Here is a 15,691-nt window from a genome sequence, read left to right on the forward strand (position 1 = left end):
ATTCTTCCTTTCCTACTTATACAAACAGGTCAATCATAGAGCATTTTCTGTTTTTCACATTTCTTCCCATTCTTTTTCCACTTATAATATTCTATGCAGTGATTCTTATTCCAATGTTGGTTTTAATTTTAGATTTTCTTTGGTTAAAATATCTAATGCCAACTGCTGTAGATTTCATCACCAAATGTGGTTTCTTTAGTATTTTTCAAAAGGTGAAAAATCCTCACTAAGTTCATACATGTTCAAAGTTCTTGGTCTTCTGTCTTTATACTTGCAGAAGTGCTTGACTGTGTATGAAATCTGGGGACTTTCTTTTGTTGTGTATCTTGTAGGTGTTGCTCCTCTGTTTCCTGAATGTGGAGAAGACTCATGCCATTGTGTTTTTCTTTCCATTACAAGTTTCTTAAGGAGCCTTTCTTCATCACTGAAGTTTAATAGACTTTCTAAGATAAATATTATTGTTGACTATTCTGAATCAGATTGTGATATGATTTTGATGTGCTGTTTCAATATGTAGATTAAATTGTTTTATTATAGGAAAGTATTTCCTTTTTAAATGATAGCTTAAAATATTCATCGTTTTCCATTGTTATTTTCTTTTTTGGAGACTACATTTATGAAATTATTAGGTCTCTTCCGCCTGTGTTATATGTCTATTTTCTTTCTATTTTTAAAGTTTTCTTTATTTCTGTTTCTTTTTTCTTCTTTTTGCTGTTTATTTCCTATAATTACTTATGTGTCAATTTCCCACAATTTACGTAACAAATTACCACAAGTTTGGTGGCTTAAAACAACAGAAATATATTCTCCAATAGTGCTAGAGACTAGAAGTTCAAAATCAAAGTGTTGGCAAGGTCATGCTCTATCTGAAGGTTCTAGGGACGAATCCATTTTTGCTTCTTCGTAGCTTCTAGTGATTCTCAGAAATCCTTGGCATTCTTTGACTTTTATCTGCATATATCCCATTTCTACCTTCATTTTTACATGGCCTTTTTCTCTGTGTGTCTCTCTGTGTCCTCTTCTCTTATATGGGTACCAGTCATTAGATATAGGGCTCAGCCTAATCCAGTATGATTTCATCTCAAGATCCTTAACTAATTACATTTGCAAAGACCTTATAAGGTCAGATTCACGGGTATGAAAGCTTAGGATTTGAACATATCTTTTAGGGAGACATAATTCAACCCACTACACAGGGAGTCTATTTTGTTTGTTCTCATTTAATTTTTTAAAACTTTTTTTTTTTTTTAGATTCAGGGAGGCACATGTGTTTATTCATTACATAGGTATATTGCATGGCGGTAAGGATTGGGCTTCTAGTGTACCCATCACCCACATATTGAACATTGTACCCAATAGGTAGTTTTTCAATCCTCTTGCACTACATTTTGGAGTCCCCAGAGTCTTTTGTCTCCAACTTTATGTCCTTGTGTATTCATTGTTAATGTTTTTATTTGGAAATAATTTCAAACTTACTGAAAAATTTCAAGAAGGGTACAAAAGCTCCCATATATCCTTCTTCCAGATTTTCCAACATCTTGTCCAATTTACTTTACTGTTTGCTCTATCAAATCTAATCTATCTAATCTATTATATAATGTCTATTCATTCATTTACAGATACAGATTGAAATACATTTTTTTCTGGACCATTTGGGAGTAAGTTGCACAAATCATACTGCTTTACTCGTAACTACTTCAGTGTGAACAAGGACATTTTCTTACATTAACATAGTATGGTTATCACCCTCAGGAAACGACACTGAAACAATACATTAATCTCTCATTTTTCTAATTTTTTCAATTGATCAAATAAAATTCCTTATAGCATGTTTTTCCCTCCAGTTCAGGATCATGTGTTACATTTAGTTGTCATGTCTTTTTAATCTCCTTTAATCTAAAATAGCTCCTTAGCTTTTCTTAGTTTTTCATGACTTTGACATTTCGAAATATGCCGGTTCTTTTAAAACAATAGACTAATCCTCATTTTTGGTTAGTCTGTTGTTTCTTTATGATTACATTCAAGTTAAGCTCTCTGGTTGGAGTACTGTATTAGTGATTTTGTGTCCTTCTGAAGACATTACATACATACCTCTGCCTGGGAGGCAGAGGTTTCAGTGAGCTGAGACCTCGCCACTGCACTCCAGCTGGGTGACAGAGTGAGAGACTCTATTTTCCCCTCACCACCCCCCCCAAAAAAGAAAGAAATCATGAGTTCTTACTGATACTCTCAAATTCAGTTGATTGCCATAGAGGTGTTCTTGCCTTTCCCCATTCTGTTTGTATCTCACTTCTTCCATAGGGAAAGAGAACACTGATTCCCAGCAACATCAAAGTATTTACTCTCTTATACATAAAATAATCTCCTAATTATTTTATGCATACCACTATAAAAATACCTACACAAAATTCCAATTTAGTTTGCTCTTCTTCCCTTCATCCCTACCCACAGACTGAAGCGCTATAGTTAAATATTGTGTTTTAAAAAATTGGGGTTTTAAAAAAATTTCTCTCCAGGATGATTATGTTATTCATTTCTAATAGAGTTGTGTACATTTGTTTCAATTTGCTCTAAGTATTAGATATTTTAATAGTTTGTTTCTCAACTCCTTGGTGATTTATTTTTATAGAAGATATAGAACATTAACATACTTCCAAAAGTCATAACTACACAAAAAGTTATCCTCAGTAAATTATGATGCCCTCTCCTGTCCCCTTCACTTTACTCCCAATTTCATTTTTTTCTAGTTAATGCCCCTTTTCTTTTTGTTTACACATTCAGATGTGTTTGCTTTTTTATTTCTTTTTATTTCTCACACAAAAGGTAGCTCTTTTTATTTACTATATTCCAGAAATAATTTTATATCAGGCCAGAGAGATCTTCTTCATTAATATTTACAGCCACATAGTACTCTGTTGTCTGCATATAAACAATAGTTTATTCAAACAATATCTTATGTTTGAACATTTAAGTAGTTTCTAATATTTTACAAGAAAGAACTATCTCGTGCATATGTATTTTCATATTCTTGGAAATGTACGTTCAAGGTAAATTCAAGAGGTAGGATTGCTAGGTATGAAAGATAAATGAATGTGTGGTTTTGTTAAGTACCAAATTCTCCTCCATAGAAGTTGTACTGTTTTACACTCCTACCAGCAATACAAGAGAGTGCTTGTTTCCCTGCAGTTTCATCAACAAAGTGAATTTTAGCTTTTGACATTTTGCCAGTCTGATAGATGAGATATGATATCCTTTTATGTGCTCATATTTTCATATTTTAAGTGGTCTTTATATCATTATAAATTTCCTATTCTTTTGCCCATTTTATGATTTTTTGGAGTTTTTCTTTCAATTATTAAAATCTTTTTATATTTAGAATATTTATATTTTATATATTTATTTGTCATATATGTTGTAAATTTTTTTCTGGCAAATTATTTATATTCCCAATTTCTTGTCATTTCTTGCCATGAAAAATACTTTTTAAAAATTTTGTGTAGTTCAGTTTGTTAATTTAAAAAATTACATCTGGAATTTTTTTTTAAGAGACAGGGCCTCACTCTGTGCAATGGCACAATCGTAGCTCACTGTAACCTCAAACTCGTAGGCTCAAGGGATCCCCCTGCTCAGCCTCCTGAGTAGCTAGGACTATACATAGGTGCCACTATGCCTGGTTAATTGTTACTAACTTTTTTTTTTTTTTTTTTTTTTTTTTTGCAGAGATGGGGGTTTCACGATGTTGCCCAGGCTGGTCCCAAACTCCTGGCCTCAAGCTATCCTCCTGCCTTGACGTTCGAAAGCACTGAGATTGTAGGTGTAAACCACTGTGCCCAGCCTGGAATTTAAGATATAATTGCAAAGTCTTTTGCTACCCTAACTTTATAAAGGAATTTACCCCTGTTTTTTTTTATCTAGTACTCACATAGTTTAAAACCATTTAGATCTTTAATTCGTTTGGAGCTTATTCTTATTTATGGCATGAGGAATGGATTTAAGTTTATCTTTTCCAAATGACTTTTCAGTTGTCCCAACACCCTTAAATATAAAGTCCATTTCTGCCCCCAGTGATTTGAGATACTGTCTTTGTCATATATTAGATTTTCCATATGTCATATGGTTTACTTTTGTACTCTCTATTCTGTTCTATTGGTCTTTCTATTCGTATAGTAGTCCGCATTGTTTTAATTACAAAGGTTTTATAATATGTTTTAATATCTTATGGGGCTAGAACATCTTCAAAACTATTCTATTTTAGGTTTTGCTCACTATCTCTTCTTGTCTATTTTTTATGTGAGCTTTAGTATGAACTTACCTCGCTCTATAAAAAAGATTGTTGGTATTTTTATTGGAATTGAATACTTCATAAATAAAATTATATATTAATTTATATGAAAATAAATACATGGCAAATTAAGTTAGCAAGAAATGAAATCTTGATGATATTGATAAGTTCTAACCAAGAACAAAATATGTCTTTCCATTTGTTTTGTTTTTTTTCTTATATTACTAAATTTAATGAGAAACAAAGTCTTTTTGTAGGCCCGATTTCATGTTTTTTCCTACATTAGTCCAGTACCTAGACTAGTTTATTACTCCATAAACCCCATTCTTTTCCTTTTTTTTTTTTTAGTTATACTTTAAGTTTTAGGGTACATGTGCACAACGTGCAGGTTACATATGTATACATGTGCCATGTTGATGTGCTGCACCCATTAACTCGTCATTTAACATTAGGTATATCTCCTAATGCTATCCCTCCCCCAACCCCACAACAGGCCCTGGTGTGTGATGTTCCCCTTCCCGTGTCCATGTGTTCTCATTGTTCAATTCCCACCTATGAGTGAGAACATGCAGTGTTTGGTTTTTTGTCCTTGCGATAGTTTGCTGAGAATAATGGTTTCCAGCTTCATCCATGTCCCTACAAAGGACATGAACTCATCATTTTTTATGGCTGCATAGTATTCCATGGTATATATATGCCACATTTTCTTAATCCAGTCTATCATTGTTGGACATTTGGGTTGGTTCCAAGTCTTTGCTTTTGTGAATAGTGCTGCAATAAACATACATGTGCATTTGTCTTTATAGCGGCTTGATTTATAATCCTTTGGGTATATACCCAGTAATGGGATGGCTGGGTCAAATGGTATTTCTAGTTCTAGATCCTGAGGAATCGCCACGCTGACTTCCACAATGGTTGAACTAGTTTACAGTCCCACCAACAGTGTGAAAGTGTTCCTATTTCTCCACATCCTCTCTAGCACCTGTTGTTTCCTGACTTTTTAATGATTGCCATTCTAACTGGTGTGAGATGGTATCTCATTGTGGTTTTGATTTGCATTTCTCTGATGGCCAGTGATGATGAGCATTTTTTCATGTGTTTGTTGGCTACATAAATGTCTTCTTTTGAGAAGTGTCTGTTCATATCTTTTGCCCACTTTTCGATGGGGTTGTTTGTTTTTTTCTTGTAAATTTGTTGGAGTTCATTGTAGATTCTGGATATTAGCCCTTGGTCAGATGAGTAGATTGCAGAAATTTTCTCCCATTCTGTAGGTTGCCTGTTCACTCTGATGGTAGTTTCTTTTGCTGTGCAGAAGCTCTTTAGTTTAATTAGATCCCATTTGTCAATTTTGGCTTTTGTTGCCATTGCTTTTGGTGTTTTAGACATGAAGTCCTTGCCCATGCCTGTTTCCTGAATGGTATTGCCTAGGTTTTCTTCTAGGGTTTTTATGGTTTTCAGTCTAACATGTAAGTCTTTAATCCATCTTGAATTAACTTTTGTGTAAGGTGTAAGGAAGGGATCCAGTTTCAGCATTCTACATATGGCTAGCCAGTTTTCCCAGCACCATTTATTAGATAGGGAATCCTTTCCCCATTTCTTGTTTTTGTCAGGTTTGTCAAAGATCAGATGGTTGTAGATATGCAGCATTATTTCTGAGGGCTCTGTTCTGTTCCATTGATCTATATCTCTATTTTGGTACCAGTACCATGCTGTTTTGGTTACTGTAGCCTTGTAGTATAGTTTGAAGTCAGGTAGCGTGATGCCTCCAGCTTTGTTCTTTTGGCTTAGGATTGACTTGGCAATGCAGGCTCTTTTTTGGTTCCATATGAACTTGAAAGTAGTTTTTTCCAATTCTGTGAAGAAAGTCATTGGTAGCTTGATGGGGATGGCATTGAATCTATAAATTACCTTGGGCAGTATGGCCCTTTTCACGATATTAATTCTTCCTACCCATGAGCATGGAATGTTCTTCCATTTGTTTGTATCCTGTTTTATTTCCTTGAGCAGTGGTTTGTAGTTCTCCTTGAAGAGGTCCTTCACATCCCTTGTAAGTTGGATTCCTAGGTATTTTATTCTCTTTGAAGCAATTGTGAATGGGAGTTCACTCACGATTTGGCTGTCTGTTTGTCTATTATTGGTGTATAAGAGTGCTTGTGATTTTTGCACATTGATTTTGTATCCTGAGACTTTGCTGAAGTTGCTTATCAGCTTAAGGATATTTTGGGCTGGAAGTCAAATTGTCCCTGTTTGCAGATGACATGATTGTATATCTAGAAAACCCCGTCATCTTTCCATTTGTTAACATGTTGTTCCATAAGTTAAGACTACATATGTGTTTTTAACCAGTGTTTTATAGTTTTCTTTGTATAGCTTTGAACATTTGAAGTTTATTCTAAGTGTTTTATATTTTCTGTTGCTATATAAGTGTAATTTTCTTTTTATTTTTATCTCCTCATGGCTACTATTTGTGTATACTAATTCTACTGATATTTGAGTGTTAATTTCATAACCTACTACTTCAATGAATTCTATTGAGTTAGTAGGATTTTCCAAGTATACCACCATATTATCTGCATATAAAGATGATTTTATTTCATCTTCTGTAATTTTTATGCCGCTTTTATCTTTTCTAAATGCAGCGACTTATGTGTCTAGTATTATGCTAAGTAGTAGAGATAATCATCCTTGCCTTATTTCTGAACTTAATTGGAGTTCCTGTGGTGTTTCCTCATTGGGTCCAATGCTGCTTTAGGATTGTGAGAGATAAATATATGTATATGTATATATACACATATGTAACAATGTTATATGCTGATGATAAGTTATATGTAATATGTATATATGTGTGTGTGCATGTGTGTGTGTGTGTGTGTGTATATATATATATATATATACACACACTAAGTATTCATAGCTTCTTATTGTCTCTGAATGTTCTCTGAATGGGAACATACACAGACACAGTATAAAATATATACACACAGTAATATATGTACATATATGTAATATATGTACATATGTACATATATATACACATACACATGTATTACTAAGTGTTTATAGCTTTTTACTGTCTTGAATTTTTCATTGGGAATGAGTTTGAATTTTGTCAAGGCTTTTTCATATTTATTTTTCATCAAATTTAGTCTTGATTTCTGAAATTTTTTTTTGGCCTTTTTTCTATTTTTAATCCTTGAGTTTTTCAAGTTCTTGATTCATCTACACTTATTGTTCTATCATAAGCCACTGTTTTCTGGCCATCTCTTCCCTGAGTGTTTGTATTTCTGCTTTGTGGTTTTCTTTCTTCAATATTTGTCCAAAACTTAGTGGTTTACAATTTTCATATTATCAGTGTCAACATTGCTGATTTTTAAAATAAAACTATTTTGTTATTTCCAATATTTATTTATTTATTTATTGACATGCAATTGTATATATTTATGGGTATAATTTTATGTTTTACTATATATATATTGTATAATGATTGAATCAGGGTATTTCATGTATCCATTGCTTCACGCATTTATCATTTCTTTGCAGTGAGGCCATTCAAAAGCCTCTCTTCTAGCTATTTTGTAATATACAATACCTTAATGTTACCATCATTACCCTACTGTGCAATAGAATACCAGAATTTTTTAAAAATTCTTATTTTAAGTTCTGTGATAGTATGTGCAGAACATGCAGGCTTGTTACATAGGTAATCTTGTACCATGGTGGTTTGCTGCACCTATCAACGCATCACCTAGGTTTTAAGCCCAGCATACATTAGCTATTTATCCTTATGCTCTCCCTACCCCCACCTGACTCCCACCCGCTGACAGGCCCTGGTGTGCATTGTTTCCCTTCCTGTGTCCATGAGTTTTCATTGTTCAACTCCCACTCAGGAGTGAGAACATGAAGTAGAACACCAGGATTTATTTCTCTTATCTAATTGTAACTTTGTACCCGTTGAGCATCCTCTTCCCATCCTCCCCTTTCCCCTCCTCTCTCCAGTTTCTGGTGAACATTCTACTATCTGCTTCTGTGATATCAATGAATTTTTAAAATTCTGCATATGAGTGAGATTATGTGGTATTTATATTTCTGTGTCTAACTTATTTCTCTTAACATAATGTCCTCCAGGTCCATCCGTGTTGTCTCAAATTACAGGATTTCATTCTTTATTATGGCTGAATAGTATTCCATTCTGTATATATGCCACATTTTCTTTATCGATTCATGTGTTGTTGGACACTTGGGTTGATTACAGATCTTGGTTATTATAGATAGCGCTGCAATAAACACAAGAGTGTGGATATCTCTTCAATATGCTGGTTTCATTTCCTTTGGATATATACCAATAAGTGGGTTTGCTGAATCATATGGGAGTTCTGTTTTTAATTTTTTCAGGAGCCCCTATACTGTTTTTCATAGCAGCTCTACTAATTTATAATCCCATCAATGGTGTCTATGTGTTCCTTCTTCTCTGTTCTTCCACAACACTTGTTTTCCGTTGTCTTTTTGATAATCACCATTCTAACTATAGTGAGTTGGTATTTTATTATGGTTTTGATTTGCTTTCCCCTGATAAACTCTTTTCCCATTTTTAAAATATAAAATTGTTGTGTAGATGCAGTGATTATTCTTTTTGTTTCTCACACTTGATTTAATTTTATATTTATGAACCAGCTGTTTACAAGAATCTCACGTTGGGGAAAGGGGAAAGACCAGGGTAACCTGGCACCTCTATAACTCAAAGGCTGTCACCTCTGTTACAGTGACAGAGCTAGGTTTTATTTCATTTTCTCTACTGCTTTTTGAATCTATCTTGGCTCAGAGGAGGTTCTACTGCCATACCTAAACTTCTTCAGGTTCTAATCTACCTGTATCACCAAGGAAGAGATCATGCCTTCTGGAAAATCTCCCTTACATATAGAAGATTTTTAAAATTATGTTATTATCTACTAGCCCTGGGTCACTTCTGAGCTCTCTTTCTCTGCCTCCAAGTGTGCTCCCCAGCCTTGCTCATAGCAGTTCCCATTCAGAGTGTGGTCCTCTCCTGGGTATGTTTATGTGGTGATAGTTGTCACACTATTCTCCCATTGTCCCCTCCTTCACCTTGAGTTTTATCATATCTCATTTCAGTTTTCTGCAAGATGTCACTAACAATTTTGCTACAGGCAGCATTTACACAAAATTTGTAGCTTGGAGGTATTTATTCTGTGTTCTGCCTTTGTTGACCATTGAATGTGCATTTTTTTTCTGATTATTCTTATTTCCCTATGGCTTTCTAGAGAAGTGGAATAATTCATAACTTAGTTGCCACCAAGTTTTTCCTGGAAGTTGAAACATATTTTACAATATTTTCTCTATTTTACTTGTCATATGACTAGTTATTTAAATTCTTTGTATGGCTGTTTACTGATTTTCAAAGTGGATTACTTAGTATCTAGTAAGGTTGATGTAGGAGCACATTGAGATACTAAAGTTGGTATAATATGTGGTATGTGGTAGGTGTTTATTATGGACTGAATTGTGTGCTACCCCACCCAATTCATATGTTGAAGCATTAACCCCCAATTTGACTATATATGGAGGTAGGGCCTTTAAGGAGGCAGTAAGATTGATTGAGGTTATAAGGATGGAGCCTAATCTGATATGACTGCTGTCGTTATAAAAAGAGGAAAGATAGAGTTCTCTCTCTCTCTCTCTCTTGCTCTCTTCCCCCCTCTACATACATGTGAACCCAGAGGAAGGACTGGGAGGACACACTAAGAAGGCAGCCATCTGCAAGCCAGGAAGAGAGGCCCCACCAGAAACCAACTCTGGCACCTTGACCTCAGACTTCCAGCCTGCAGAACAGTGACAAAATAAATCTTGTCATTTAAGCTACCCAGTCTTTGGTATTTTATTATGTCATCCCATGCAGACTGTATTAGTCAGGGTTCTCTAGAGGGACAGAACTAATAGGATGGATATATATATAAAGGGAGTTTACCATATAGTATTAACTCACATGATACAAGGTCCCACAATAGTCTGCCTGCAAGCTAAGGAGCAAGGAAGCCAGTCTGAGTCCCAAAGCTGAAGAACTTGGAGTCCGAAGGGCAGGAAACTTCCAGCATGGGAGAAAGATGTAGGTGGGCTGAGGTCTTTTCCTGTTTTTTTTTTTTGCCTGCTTTATATCCTGGCTGCACTGGCAGCTGATTAGATTGTGCCCACCCAGATTAAGGGTGGATCTGCCTTTTCCAGCCCACTGACTCAAATGTTAATCTCCTTTGGCAACACCCTCATAGACACACCCAGGATCAATACTTTGCACCCCTCAATCCCATCAAGTTGACACTCAGTGTTAACCATCACACAGGCTAATAGACTGTTCATTAGATTGTAACTGCTAATAATAACAATTGGTGGTGATGGTGATGATGATCCTAGAAGTCCAGGCCTATGGATACTTACTGATAAGGAACTGAAAGACCTGCTTTGAAAACGGAGTTTTTAGGAGGGATATAAATAAACTTTCTGCTCTGTTACTCTCCCCTTTCCTTTTATTAACTGGATTTAGAAATACTTTTATTTGGTAAAAGAAATGTTATAAATCTTCATACATATGGCTAATATTTCTGGCTAATTACCATGAAGCAGAATAACCATTAATCATATTATTAGAGATACCCAATTAATTTCATTTTGTGCTTGATTTTAGTACTAAATTTAAGCAGTTTATGCCACCTCACTTAGGTCAACTCCAATTATGATACATGTCTTTCTAGTATTAAATGCAAAAACAATGAGATGTCTGTAGCTCCCTTTATTATTACTTGCATTTCTTCATCTTTCTTTTTTTTTTGGAATACACAATTTATGATTTTGATACTGAATGAATAAAATTGTTCTTTCTTTCTCACTGGGAGGCCTGCCTTCCAAGCTGCTTTTTTGCCAAAAATATTTACCAGGACTTTCAAAGTCATCTCTTGTTTTCAGTTATTATTCTCTTTTATGACAACTATCTTTGAAGAGATTTGGAAGTTAGTCTATATTTGAAATTACTGTGTGTGTTTTCTGTGTTTATATGTAATTTCAACTTAAAAATCAAAACATCTTCACAATTCCTTTGGTATCTCATTTTAAATAAAAGTTTCTTTTTTTTTTTTTTTTTTTTTTTACTGAAAGTCTAGATTAGATATTACTTCCTCTGTGAAACCTACCTGGACACTGCCAGTGCAATCAGAGAAATTTATTGTTGTATCAGAGCACTTTCCATGTTGTGTTGTATTTTGTGTACAGCATATGGCATGTAGTACAGAGTTTAATGGTTAAATGTGTCTCCAGTTAGACTCCATGTTTCTTGGGAATATAGACTGTATCTTTTCACATCCTCAGAACCTAGCATTTCTCTATGTCAATTTCATTATTGTCAGATCATACTTTGCATGCTTTCAATTCTTATAAATTTAAGTTTTCTGATTCAGAATATGGTCTGTGCTGGTGAATGTTCCATCTGTGGTTTAAAAGAATGTGTATTGTGCTGTTTGGGGGTGTGAGGCTCTATAGCATTTCAGTTGGTTGATGGTGATGTTCACTTCATCTATATCCTTGCTATTTTTCTGTCTACTTCTATTTATTACTGAGGGAGAAGTGTTGAAGGCTCCAACTGTATTGTGAATTTGTCTATTTTTCCTCAGTTCTATTAGTTTTGTCTTCATGTATTTACAAACACTGTTTGATGCATATACATTCAGAATTATTTTATTTTCTTGATCAAATGCCCCTTATATTATTATGTAATTTTCTTCTTATTCTGATAATTTTCTTTGCTGTGAAGCCTACTTTGAACAATATCAATATATCCATTTCAGGGTTCTTTTCATTAGTGACTGCATGGTATATCTTTTTTTGTCCTTTTGCTATTTTTAACTGAATAGATGTACCTAGTTGGAGTACATGTAATAATTTAATACATTCATATAATTTACAGTGATCAAATCAGTATACCTGATATATCTATCACCTTAAATATTTTTCTTTTCTTTATGCTAAAACCATTTTATAGTTTACAATACTGTTAGATGACAAATAGCTAGAAGACAAGAATTTGTGCAATACCTTATTGTAAACTATAGTTACCCTGCTGACCCATCAAACACTAGGTCTTATTTATTCTATCAAACTGTATATTTGTACTCATTTGATACGATTTGGCTGTGTCCCCACCAAAATCTCATCTTGAATGTAGTTCCCATAATCTTCACATGTTATGTAACTGAAGTAATTGAATCAGAGAGGCAGATACCTTCATGCTGTTCTCATGATAGTGAGTTCTTATGAGATCTGGTGGCTTTATAAGGGGCTTTTCCCCCTTTTACTTGGTACCTCTCACCTGCTGCCATGTGCAGAAGGACGTGTTTGCTTTCCCTTCTGCCATGATTTTAAGTTTCCTGAGGCCTCCCCAGCCATGTGGAACTGTGAGTCAATTCAACCTCTTTCCCCTTACAGATTACCCAGTTTTGGATATGTCTTTATTAGCAGCATGAGAATGGACTAGTATAGTAAATTGGTACCAGGTAGTGGGGTGCTGCTGTAAAGATACCCAAAAATGTGGAAGCAACTTTGGAACTTGGTAACAGGCATAGGTTGAAACAGTTTGGAGGGCTCAGAGGAAGATAGGAAAATGTGGGAAAGATTGGAATTTCCTAGAGAATTGGAGGGCTCAGGGGAAGATAGGAAAATGTGGGAAAGATTGGAATTTCCTAGAGAATTGGAGGGCTCAGAAGACAGGAAGATGTGAAAAGCTTGGAACTTCCTAGAGACTTGTTAAATGGCTTTGACCAAAATGCTGATAGTGATATGGACAATGAAGTCCAGGCTGAGGTGGTCTCAGATGGAGATTAGGAACTTGTTGGATACTGGAGTAAAGGTCACTCTTGCTATGCAAAGAAACTGGCAGTATATTACCCTGCCCTAGAGATCTGTGGAACTTTGAACTTGAGAGAGTTGATGTAGGGTATCTAGCAGAAGAAATTTCTAAGCAACAAAGTGTTCAAGAAGTGACTTGTTTGCTGTTAAAAGCATTCATTTTTATGTAGTCACAAAGATATGGTTTGGAATTATAACTTATGTTTAAAAGGGAAGCAGAGCATTAACATTTGGAAAATTTGCAGCCTGAGGATGCAGTACAAAAGAAAAACCCATTTTCTAAGGAGAAATTCAAGCTGGCTGCAGAAATTTGCATGAGTAATGAGGAACCAAATTTTAATCACCAGGACAATGGGGAAAATGTCTCCAGGGCATGTCAGAGACCCTCACAGCAGCCCCTCCCATCACAGGCCTGGAAGCCTAGGAGGGAACAATTGTTTCTTGAGCTGGGCCCAGGGCCCCCCTGCTCTATGCTGCCTCAGGAGATGGTGCCCTGAATCCCAACTGCTTCAGCTCCAGCTGTGGCTAAAGTGGGCCAGTGTACATCTCAGGCCTTTGCTTCAGAGGGTACAAGCCCCTAGCCTTGGTGGCTTACATGTGGTGTTGGGCATGCAAGTGCACAGAAGTCAAGAATTGAGGTTTGGGAACCTCTGCCTAGATTTGAGAGGATGTATGGAAATGCCTGGATGTCCAGGCACAAGTTTGCTGTAGGTTCTCCTCATGGAGAACCTCTGCTAGGGTAGTGTGGAAGGCAAATATGGGAAGCTAAAAGGGTGAACGGTCCAGTGGGGCTCCCCACACAGAGTCCCCACTGGAGCACAGCCTGGTGGAGCTGTGAGAAGACAGTCACCATCCTCCAGACCCCAGAATGGTAGCTCCACCAACAGTGCACCTGGAAAAGCTATAGACACTCAATGCCAGCCATGAAAGCAGCCAGGAGAGGGGCTGTACTCTGGAAAGCCACAGGGACAGAGCTGCCAAATCTGTGGGAGTCCACCTCTTGCATCAGCATGAACTGGATGTGAGACATAGAGTCAAAGGAGATCATTTTGGAACTTTAAGGTTTAATGACTGCCCTATTGGATTTCAGACTTGCATGGTGCCTGTAGCTCCTTTCTTTTGGTCAGTTTCTCCAATTTGGAATGGGTGTGTTTACTTAATGGCCCCATTGTATCTAGGAAGTAACTAACTTGCTTTTGATTTTACAGGCTCATAGGTGGAAGGGACTTGTCTCAGATGAGACTTTGGACTTGGACTTTTGAGTTAATGCTGGAATGAGTTAAGACTTTGGGGACTGTTGGAAGGGCACGATTGTGTTTTCAAATGTGAAATCATGACATTTAGGAGGGGCCAGGGGCAGAATGATATGGTTTGGCTGTGTCCCCACCCAAATCTCATCTTGAATTGTAGTTCTCATAATCCCCATGGGTCATGGGAGGGACCCAGTGGGAGGTAATTGAATCATGGAGACAATTACCCTCATACTCTTCTTATGATAGTGAGTTCTCATGATATCTGATGGTTTTATAATGAACTTTTATTCCTTTTGCTCAGTTCCTCTCTGTCCTGCCGCCATGTGAAGAAAGATGTGTTTGCTTCCCCTTCCACCGTGACTGTAATTTTCCTGCAGCCTCCCCAGCCAAGCTGAACTGTGAGTCAATTAAACCTCTTTCTTTTATAAATTACCCAGTCTCAGGTATGTCTTTGTTAGCAGCATGAGAATGGACTAATACACCATTCATCAACTTCTCTTCATTCCTCCCTCCCCCTTGCCTTTCCTGGCCTCTATAACCACCAATTTATTCTCTATTTTCATGAGATTCACTCTTAGCTTCCACATATGACTGAGAACATGCAATGTTTCTTTTTTATGGCTGAATAATACTTCTTGGTGTATATGTACAACATTTTCTTTATCCTTTTGTCCATTGATGGCACTTAGGTTGATTCTGTATTTTAGCTATTTAGAGTAGTGCTGCAGTAACCATGGGCGTGCAGATGTCTTTCCAATATATTGGTTTCTTTTCTTTTGGCTATATATACAGTAGTGGAATTACTGGATCATATGACAATTCTATTTTTCATTTTTTGAGGAACCTTCATACTGTTCTCCATAATGGCTGTACTAATTTACATTTCCACTAACAATGTACAAGAGTTCCTCTTTCCTCACTTCCTTGCCAGCATTCGTTATTGCCTTTTTGATAAATGCCATTTTAACTGGGATAAGTTGATATTTCATTATAGTTTTGATATGCATTTCTCTGATGATTAGTGATGTTGAGCATCTTTTTATATACTTGTTTGCCATTTGTATGTCTTCTTTTGGGAAATGTCTATTTATATCTTTTGCCCGTTTTAAAATCACTTTATTAGATTTTTTTCCTATTGAGTTGTTTGAGCTCCTTACATAATCTGATTGTTAATCCTTTGTTGGATAGATAGTCTGCAAATATTTTCTCCCGTTCTGTGGGTTGTCTCTTCACTTGTTGATTGTTTCCTTTGCTG

General features: G+C 36.0%; 1 long non-coding RNA gene across 2 annotated transcripts in view; it reads left to right on the plus strand.

Annotated features, from left to right (window-relative positions):
- The window catches only part of LOC103783296 (uncharacterized), a 31,626-nt gene extending 16,699 nt beyond the window's left edge, over positions 1-14,927 (plus strand). Inside the window, exons 4-5 of one of the 2 annotated variants that reach the window (XR_008954605.2) lie at positions 3,721-3,810; positions 14,738-14,927. This is a non-coding gene — a long non-coding RNA (uncharacterized LOC103783296). Of the gene's footprint in view, positions 1-3,720; positions 5,181-14,737 lie in introns of those variants that run through there. The other variant, XR_004665224.3, reaches the window with a different exon arrangement.
- The last annotated feature ends 764 nt before the right edge of the window (positions 14,928-15,691 follow it).

Source organism: Pan paniscus, chromosome 9, assembly GCF_029289425.2.
Source record: "Pan paniscus chromosome 9, NHGRI_mPanPan1-v2.0_pri, whole genome shotgun sequence".
Classification (NCBI taxonomy): Eukaryota; Metazoa; Chordata; class Mammalia; order Primates; family Hominidae; genus Pan; species Pan paniscus.